This window comes from Cherax quadricarinatus, chromosome 53 (genome assembly GCF_038502225.1).
Source record: "Cherax quadricarinatus isolate ZL_2023a chromosome 53, ASM3850222v1, whole genome shotgun sequence".
Lineage (NCBI taxonomy): Eukaryota > Metazoa > Arthropoda > Malacostraca > Decapoda > Parastacidae > Cherax > Cherax quadricarinatus.
The window spans coordinates 6,330,382-6,341,644 of record NC_091344.1 but is presented as its reverse complement, the minus strand read 5'-3'; positions in this window follow the sequence as shown (position 1 = coordinate 6,341,644).

Genomic DNA, 11,263 nt, shown 5'->3' with positions numbered 1-11,263 from the left:
GAGACTTTAATCACTCCAAATGATACAAGAGAATGAGAGAGCATAGTATATATAGTGGAGAATGTATATCAGAGGTCAGACGTTGGCGTCAGGCAATTAATTACCGTATCAGGTGGCAGCAGGGAGTCAGCGTGAAGCGGTATCATATGTGCCAGAGTAATTGACATGATGTATTTGCCGTCTTTGATCTATGGTGTTGGAAGTAGCAATTAAGGATACTTCAATTCAGTGTCCCTTGTTCCTGTTGGATTCTCTAGATAATTTCTGCTTTGTTCCAGTGCATGAGATAGCCTTTAGATCCCCGCAAGATACAAGCATTGCTAGTGTAGTCTCGGTTGCAAGCATTTCTGTATTTATGGACTCGCATGAAAAGATTCCTCCATGTTTTTCCTATGAAGATCTTGCTGCACCCTCCGCATGGTACAGTGTAAACTCTTGCTTCGCTGTTAGATATGTCATGGTGATCTTTCTTCCTGGTAAGCTCTCTGAAGGAGTACCTATAACAGCTTCATATATTACAACAATTACTTCTGTTTTCCGCTAGCAAATGGGGCATCTTACATTTGAAGTAGCAACAGTATTACCCTACACGACTCTGATTAGTATCCATTCCCATTCAGGTGGGGAGACTTCCATTATCTGAGTGTGTGAGTGGGTCAGCAGGGAGAGCTCCCCTCAGGCCACCGCTCTCACACGCTCACCCCAAGTGATTCAATATGCAAAACAGGTCTTCCATTCCAAGCCACCACAACACGCCAGCACAAGGCACTTCCACAGGACCACTGCCAGGAAGTTAAATGGTGGAAGTGGTAGACACTCTCTAGTAATATTCTGAGAAACTGATTACAATAAAGAACACACCTAATTAATCACTGAGAACCTGTTTACTAGATAGAATACACCGCCTAATTATTGAGAACATGTTTATTAGAAAACACTAATCCAGTGACTGAGAACCCGATTGCCAGACAGAAACCACCAGTGTAATTATTGAAAACACGGCTACTAGACAGAAAACATCAGTCTTATTATTGAGAACTTGCTTTATAGATAAAAATAAAATCAGCCTAATAATTGACAGCCTACTTATTAAAGAGAAAACATTAGTCTACTTGTTAAGGTTTTACTTAATAAGTTGAATTCAACATTGTAACCAGATAGCAACTTTTTTGTTAGTGATGGAGAAATTTTGTTAGTGATGGAGAAATTTTGTTAGTGATAGAGAAATTTTGTTAGTGATGGAGAAATTTTGTTAGTGATGGAGAAATTTTGTTAGCGATGGAGAAATTTTGTTAGTGATGGAGAAATTTTATTAGTGATGGAGAAATTTTGTTAGTGATGGAGAAATTTTGTTAGTGATGGAGAAATTTTGTTAGTGATGGAGAAATTTTGTTAGTGATGGAGAAATTTTGTTAGTGATGGAGAAATTTTGTTAGTGATGGAGAAATTTTGTTAGTGATAGAGAAATTTTGCTAGTGATGGAAATTTTTTGTTAGTGTTGGAGAAATTTTGTAGAGTAAAGGTGGAATTTTCATACTGAGTCATGCTGGGAAGGAACCTTCAAGTTGGTTCCTTCTGCTACAGTAAGACCACGTGTTACAAAAACCAGGTGTTATGGAGAATAGGTTTTTAAATAAAACAGGTGTTATTGAGACCAGGTATTAAGGAAACTAGGTTATAAATCCCAGGAGTTATTAAGACCGTGTGTTAAAAAACTGGTGCTATTGAGATCAGGTATTATGGAAACCAGGTGTTATACAAAAGCAGGTGTTACAGAAACCAGATGTTACAGAAACCAGGTGTTATGGAGACTAGGTGCTGAAAGAAACAGGTATTATAAAAAAACAAGTGTTATGGATACCAGGTGTTAAAATAAACAGGTGTTATTGAGACCAGGCATTATGGAAACCATTTGTTATAAAAAACAGATGTTATGGATACCAGGTGTTCGTGGTACCACCAGTGAAGAGAATATATAGTATTAGATTTATTTTCCTTTCTTCGTTGGAAGATAAGATGAGAGAGACAACAAGGACGCAAGTTATTACAATCTTTATATATATATATATATATATATATATATATATATATATATATATATATATATATATATATATATATATATATATAATTCACGAGTAGTAGTACAGGGATTCCTTGATGTCGCTGAAGGATCCTTGATCCTGGAAGTTGGAGCTACTCTCTCGTTCCTTTGGTCGAACCTGATTTCCTCACATTCCTCATTAGCTGTGTGATCCCTACAGATTTAGCGCTCTCCCATGAATACAATATAGTATTAATCTTGATATGCACGCCTTAAATAATTTTTGTACTACCTAAACCAGATCTTGCAGCAAGTAACGTCTGTAGGTGGTGACGTCAAAACAATGTAAAAAACGATTTTTTTTATTTTACGAAGTTTAACCCATAGTGTGATTGCAATTTCTTGTTTGAGATAAAGTTCCATTGGGTGATAAAATCCCGCTATGGCAGATAAAGTCGTAATATGATTGATGAAGCTCCTCTGTAGGTGTCAGGGGAACGCCTTCCGCCTGAACAAAAGAATTGAAAAGTAAAAGGACACAAGTGCAACTAATGTGACATTTATTGTGGCAACGTTTCGCTCTCCAGGAGCTTTATCAAGCCTGATAAAGCTCCTGGAGAGCGAAACGTTGCCATAATAAATGTCACATTAGTTGCACTTGTGTCCTTTTACTTTACATATTGTCGGTAATTCTACCAACTTTATTACAAAAGAATTGAAATATAAATAATAACTGAGGCATAACAACTAAAATAATTTTCCTTTGACTTTAATTAAAATTAAGTAAAATAAAAATGACCGCTGTGGTTTCAGTATGATGTTGAGACAGGAGTATCTTATGCCCAGGATGGTCTCTTGTGATGTTTTCAGAAGAAATGGTATTGGTTATCCTGGTTGGCGGTGTGTGTCCAATGTTCTGGAAATCCTGTCAATACTTGGTCGAAGTACAGCACTTCCCATTTGAGAGAGATGAGGAGTCGTTTTTTCCCGCTATGTCCTGTTTCAGGGATCTTGCTCTAGTTAACTAGTGTCTACCCTGTTTGCCCAGACCAGTAGCAGAGCTGATCAGGAGAAGAGTGGAGGTGAAGTGATTCTCCAAACTTCAACCCACACCAGGTAAGGTTAATACTACCAGGAGTAGAAATTAAAGCAAATCAGACCCCGAGGAACTGAAGTTTAGTCTCAGCCTGCTAGATGGCAGTGCGGGCGGTAACACGCTAATGGTTCCTGGGTGTCTGAAGAACCATAACCCCCCCTTTTAAGGACTTTTACCTCACAGTTGGAGATAAAGCCCTACTGTGGGTGACAAATAATCCAGTAATATAGCCTAAACTCTGAAGAAAACTGGTAAGAAGATAAAACTTTCGGTAAAGATGTGTAAGAATGTCTTAAAAAGATGTCAAAAGTCCCGAAAATTCACCTTCTACTCAGAGCAGGTAATGTTTTTCCAATCTTTAGGTGCACATTTTGGGGCAGCCTGTGCCCATTGTAACCACAGTTTCCTGTTCTTAAGTGTCAGGAGTGGAGCCCAGTGATTCTTCAATTATTTCTTTACCCATCCACTTCGAGCTTCATCGTTTTGTGCGTTCAGAGATGCTCTTTTGCATACCACTGTTGTGGTATGCAAAAGAGTCATTGTATTGTATTGTTGAGTTATTGTATTCTTCCTGTCCACTTGATCCAGTCTGGCCATTCTTCTCTGACCTCATTAATAAGGCATTTTGGCCCACAGAAATGGCACTCACTGCATGTTTGGTGTTTTTCACTCTATTTTCTGTAAACTTCAGAGATTTGTGCGTGAAAATACAGGAAGATCAGCAGTTGCTGAGATACTTAAACCATCCCATCTGGCACCAACAATCACTCCACAGTCAATGTCGCTTAGATTACATTCCTTTTCCATTGTGATATCCGGTCTGAACTTCACTAAACCTCTCGACTATGTCTGCACGCTTTTAGGCACTGAGGTGTTGCCATTTGATTGGCTGATTAGATATTTGCATTAACGAGCCACAGAGTGTATATCACATGAATTACTAATATATAATTGTATTATACTATGTATGCTATACTTATTTTCACATATTCTGAATAGAGATAATGAATTGTACATCGCGCAGAGAGAAGCTGGGTTCTACTGGTTTTGTAAATGTAGGATAAAAGGGCCATAGAGCTCGTATTGTTGCGCATCAAGGGAGATAATGGTCTTCAAGAGACGATGGAAAAACGCATCTACTGAAGGTTCATGTTTCTTGCCGCAAGAACTACACACGTCAAAACACAATTACGCCGGAAAAAGAAAATCGTCAGCTAGTTTAACACGAAAGAGGGAGAGACAACACAGTTGCGTTCAGGCATTCCAACATTTGATATTTTTGATATCCAGTAACAGTAGTAATGTGACCTCCGCACCATGAATGAAGTATCCAGCTGCAGTGACCTGATTGCCACATCTTCATTTTTGTACCTGGCAACTGTAATGCGACCTCCACTGTATCAGCGGTGAACCAAGCAGTAATGACCTGTTCTTCACACCATCAATGGTTTACCCAACACTAGTAATCTGATTATCACACCATCAATGGTGAACACGTGGTGGTGACTAGACCACCACACTATCAATAGTTTACCCAGAAATAATGAAGCTGCCTCTACACCATCAATAGTGAACCCAGCAACAGTGACGCGACCTCCACACTATCAACAGCAGTGGTAACACTATTTCCACACCAACAAAGGTGCATCATTATTATAATGGTGTACAATGCAGACAAGTAGATGAGGAAGACATATGTGCAAGCTTGATGTCTTTATTGAGGATACGTTTCGCCTGCTCATCAGGCTTTTTCAGGCAAAATACAGGTGGTGAAAACAAAAGTAATAGAGATGGAGATACGACATGATCAGTCTCTCAGCCGTGAAGATAAAGTAAGTCAAAGGTGAGTGGTCAGTTCACAGCTTCAGTCAATGTGAAGGTGATGCATGAGAAAGCAGCCTTTTGTACTGCCAGAAGTGAAATGTGGAAATGTAGATTGTTACAAAAAACGCGATTCTAAAAGCTTAGAGATCTCCAGTGAATACTAGAAAGGACTGCCCTTCTAGCATCCAGCCTGTTACTGGGTTTTCGTAACAATTAGTCAGTATCCTTGTCCAATTATCCATTAAAATTCAGTATTATTCAATAGTGCTTCAGGATTACAACTGGTAGGCTACTAACTAGAGAAATTAAAATTTAATAAATTTATTAAGTCTAGAGGTATATTATCAAATTAAATTAAATTAATCACAGTAATCAAAATAAAATCAATCTCTCGAGTTCAATATTATTGTGCTGAAAGCACATATCACATTTATAATTCTTAAGTACCGTCTGGTACATTAACATTTAATAAGATATTACAAATATGTACAAGTAAGTTTGTGTATGCGTGTAAGTGCTCTAAGTAGTTCACTATGTCTCACTACTCGACTAAACTTAAACAAGTGACTGACAAAGTCCACACATAAACTAACTTCTTGACCAACTGGCAACCAGAACAGTCTGCTTGAACAATGAAAAGAATGCTAAGCCCAATAGCCATATAACAAGCGACTGCAACACAATCAGGATCAAGGAGATAATATAACGACACTAAGTAGGGACCATCAGCAGATCCTCCACAAAAGTTACAAAACTCCCATACTACTGAATCTAAGTTCAGCATAGGAAAAACCCTGACTGTGACAATACACAGCAACCAGTACAAGTTAAGTCAGGACCTGAGATACTCAGAGTGTCTATGTGACACACAACGTCGAAAATCACTAAGTCTATACAAAGTTCTGTGAACAGAGTTCTACAGAACTAACAAGAATAATGAGACAGACAATCTGTCCAACCACCAAGCGAGTCTCGAGCAGACTGAATACTTCACGAGAGGTGAGGACACCCCCCCTCGATCACGTGATAGCCCCGTGGACAGCACAGCTCAGAAGCCGGCAGTATAACGAGCGACAAGCGATAATTACAGTAGTTTTACAATCAAGACTTGAACTGAGCACATATTATGTACATCCTAACAACATAAGTCAAATAAGAATATAAAGCAATATATTTACGATTTAGCTATTATCGCAAATATAAGCAATATAAAATTATATGAAAAGATAATATACATTATATATATATACATAATAATCATTGTAACCCATTCAGGGGTTGCAACATAGATGGCATCACAAAACATAGGCCTACTAGTGGAAGTAAGAACAGTGGAATTAAAGAGCACTGCACCTAGCCTACCGACCCATGCTGGACAGAACCTCAAAAGCAAATCTATTCTCGTTCAACTAGTGGACGAGCCATAAAATTTGACAAAAAGTCCTCTGTACCAAGATATCATGGTGTCACAAGTACCATTACATTAATGGTATAGAATACCAACAGGTAGGTGAGCAAGACATATGTGCCGTTGTTTGGTATCTTCGTTGTAAAACACTTCGCCTGCTTGGCACGAAATACAGAGGAGACAATAGATGCAGGAGCAACACCACGGTAACTTGGGATAGAGGACATCTAAAAATCTGTTCAACAACTAGTTATAAGAACATAAGAACATAAGAAAGGAGGAACACTGCAGCAGGCCTGTTGGCCCATACTAGGCAGGTCCTTTACAATTTATCCCACTAACAAACATTTGACCAACCCAATTTTCAATGCCACCCAAGAAACAAGCTCCGATGTGCAAGTCCCTCTCAAATCCAACCCCTCCCACTCATGTACTTATCCAACCTAAATTTGAAAGTCCTAGCCTCAATAACCCAACTAGGTAGACTGTTCCACTCATCAACTACCCTATTTCCAAACCAATACTTTCCTATGTCCTTTCTAAATCTAAACTTATCTAATTTAATTCCACTACTGTCTAATTTAAATCCATTACTGAGTGAGGAGAACTGGCCTGGAGCACACCCCTCTCACCAACTTACTTTTCCACTATCCCCACTTACCCCTTACCCCACAAGGGTCTTACCTATACTCTCTTGATTTTGATCTTGCCTTGAGCACCTGTCCAGCAGGCTTGCTGCAGTGCTCTGATTCCTCTATGCTTACCTCCATTAGTGGGCTCACCCTCTGTGACGTCATGCACACTTCCACATCTCACTCCTGGCAGTAAAAGGGTTGCTTTCTCATGCTTCATTTTCACAGTGATCGATGGATACATGCCGAGACATAAGAACATAAAGAAGGAACACTATAGCAGGCCTACTGGTCCATGCAAGGCAGGTCCAAGTCACCTCCCAGCCCATGCCACTGACCCAACTTAGCCAGGTCCACTTCACATCCACTTAAGGAAGGAGACAGAGAGACTGACAGCCTTATTTCACAGAAGAGGAACTAATTACCTCATATCTGCATCTTCAGAACATATGTTTTGTCTACTTTATTTCGACTAAAGTACAAGCGATTTCTGTTGTTCATCCACCATGAACGGAATACCCAGTTTTTGTGACGTAACCTCCACACCATCTTTTTATGCCTGTTGTAGTAACAATACCACTATGAGGAGGTACCTTGATGCTGGTGAGGGGCCCTTGATGAAAGGCACTGAACCTGACCTCCATACCATCGATGAGGCATCCAACAGCACACAACGGTGACCTCCACACCAGCCAGCCGTCTCACCTTTACCTTCGCACACATACATGTGTCTACCTCGGACTACCCTGTGTTATTCTTATTACATCCTCACGTTTTCTGTCTTCAGTCCATTACTGTGCAGGAGTACCACTATTCTCTTCTCTCCACTGGCTGTCCTCCAGCTGCGTGGGTCATGAATTTCTTCGTTGCTCTTTGTTATGTTTCGCTATTTTACCGAGTGTGTCTTTTGTATTTCCTTGGATGTTCTTCTGTGTGTTTTGTGTTTATTTTTATCGCTAAGAGAGCTGAATTATCTTTCAGGTCAAAGGGTTCTTTAAATATCACAACTTCCTTCTCTCATGTATTTCTTCCTTCCTTAACATTTCTTTTTATTTCCTTTCTCTCGTCTCTTGTTCTGCCGCAATATAAACAGTTCTTTGTCGCCCACTCGTTCCTGGGCAGTTTATTATATACCTCCACTGCTCCAGTTTTTCCTTACAGTATAAACATTTTGAAAACGTACTGACGAGAAAATAAGACAACCATAATCATAAAAAAAAATTACCCCTTTGTTGTACAGATGAAAGCCAGATCTGACCGTGGAGAAATAAATTCTAATAAGGAAGTCTTGTTTTATTTCAGGAAGCTTGTCCTTGCGTGACCACAAGATTGCATTATACAATTGTTTATTTGAGATGATGATTATCCATTTTTACACTTGGTTTCTCTCGTTTGTTTCTCTATTCTTATTTCTCTCATTCTTCTTCTGTTTACCCTTCACGTTTTCTACCAGGTTTTCCTCCACTCAAAGTGATAAAAACGGGGAGGGGGGGGGGGACGAGAATGGTAATTAGGAAAGATTTCTGTCTCTTATATCGAGAAAACAAGAATATCTACACTAGGAACTAACCAGTGGCAGTGTGACCCCTCCTGCTCTTCACCTTTAGTCAGTGGTGTTGGTGACACTGGTACTGGTCGAATCTTAGTGGGTAACTTTGGAGACCTGGCTCAGGACACCATCCAGGACGCTCATCATTGGTAACGTTGGTCACTATTCTTCAGAAGCATTCTCTAGGCTGGTGACCTCTCAAGGGAGAGTCCTCCATGCCGGAGGACGTTTTCTCTCTTTCAGTGGATCAAACCTAATTGTCCCTTATTTCGCAGACACCGCATGACCCCTACAGTTTCAGCATTTTCCATAAATAATAATAATAATAATAATAATAATAATAATAATAATAATAATAATATCGATTGGTGGCGATCTCCGGCTTCAAGGAACTGTAGTTGTCTTCCAATCCTTTTAAACAATCTTGATTATATGCCACTTCCCATGAGCTGTGACACCTACGGGTTTAGCGCTTCCCAGTGATTATGATAATAATCATCCATCTCTATAAGCTGGGTATTTGAAGATAAAAAGTTGCCAGTGTCCTGTGCTTGATACCTGATTAATAATGTTCGAAGTGTAAAAATTATATATTTTTCTCGAAGCAAAAGTGAAAACTTTACTGTCAATTATTACACTTGGGAATAACTTAGTTTTATTGACCATCATTCCTACATTGACCTTCTCACTCTACCGACACTTCTCACTCTACCGACACTTCTCACTCTACCGACACTTCTCACTCTACCGACACTTCTCACTCTACCGACACTTCTCACTCTACCGACACTTCTCACTCTTCCGACACTTCTCACTCTACCGACACTTCTCACTCTACCGACACTTCTCACTCTACCGACACTTCTCACTCTACCGACACTTCTCACTCTACCGACACTTCTCACTCTACCGACACTTCTCACTCTACCGACACTTCTCACTCTTCCGACACTTCTCACTCTTCCGACACTTCTCACTCTACCGACACTTCTCACTCTACCGACACTTCTCACTCTACCGACACTTCTCACTCTACCGACACTTCTCACTCTACCGACACTTCTCACTCTACCGACACTTCTCACTCTACCGACACTTCTCACTCTACCGACACTTCTCACTCTACCGACACTTCTCACTCTACCGACACTTCTCACTCTTCCGACACTTCTCACTCTTCCGACACTTCTCACTCTACCGACACTTCTCACTCTACCGACACTTCTCACTCTACCGACACTTCTCACTCTACCGACACTTCTCACTCTACCGACACTTCTCACTCTTCCGACACTTCTCACTCTACCGACACTTCTCACTCTACCGACACTTCTCACTCTACCGACACTTCTCACTCTACCGACACTTCTCACTCTACCGACACTTCTCACTCTACCGACACTTCTCACTCTACCGACACTTCTCACTCTACCGACACTTCTCACTCTACCGACACTTCTCACTCTACCGACACTTCTCACTCTACCGACACTTCTCACTCTTCCGACACTTCTCACTCTTCCGACACTTCTCACTCTACCGGCACTTCTCACTCTTCCGACACTTCTCACTCTACCGACACTTCTCACTCTTCCGACACTTCTCACTCTACCGACACTTCTCACTCTACCGACACTTCTCACTCTACCGACACTTCTCACTCTACCGACACTTCTCACTCTACCGACACTTCTCACTCTACCGACACTTCTCACTCTTCCGACACTTCTCACTCTTCCGACACTTCTCACTCTACCGACACTTCTCACTCTACCGACACTTCTCACTCTACCGGCACTTCTCACTCTACCGACACTTCTCACTCTACCGACACTTCTCACTCTTCCGACACTTCTCACTCTTCCGACACTTCTCACTCTTCCGACACTTCTCACTCTACCGACACTTCTCACTCTACCGGCACTTCTCACTCTACCGACACTTCTCACTCTTCCGACACTTCTCACTCTTCCGACACTTCTCACTCTTCCGACACTTCTCACTCTTCCGACACTTCTCACTCTACCGACACTTCTCACTCTACCGGCACTTCTCACTCTACCGACACTTCTCACTCTTCCGACACTTCTCACTCTTCCGACACTTCTCACTCTACCGACACTTCTCACTCTACCGACACTTCTCACTCTACCGACACTTCTCACTCTACCGACACTTCTCACTCTACCGACACTTCTCACTCTACCGACACTTCTCACTCTACCGGCACTTCTCACTCTTCCGGCACTTCTCACTCTTCCGACACTTCTCACTCTTCCGACACTTCTCACTCTTCCGACACTTCTCACTCTTCCGACACTTCTCACTCTTCCGACACTTCTCACTCTTTTGACACTTCTCACTCTTCCGACACTTCTCACTCTACCGACACTTCTCACTCTACCGACACTTCTCACTCTTCCGGCACTTCTCACTCTTCCGACACTTCTCACTCTACCGACACTTCTCACTCTTCCGACACTTCTCACTCTTCCGACACTTCTCACTCTTCCGACACTTCTCACTCTTCCGACACTTCTCACTCTTCCGACACTTCTGACTCTTCCGACACTTCTCACTCTTCCGACACTTCTCACTCTTCCGACACTTCTCACTCTTCCGACACTTCTCACTGTTCCGACACTTCACACTCTACCGACACTTCTCACTCTACCGACACTTCCCACTCTTCCGACACTTCTCACTCTAC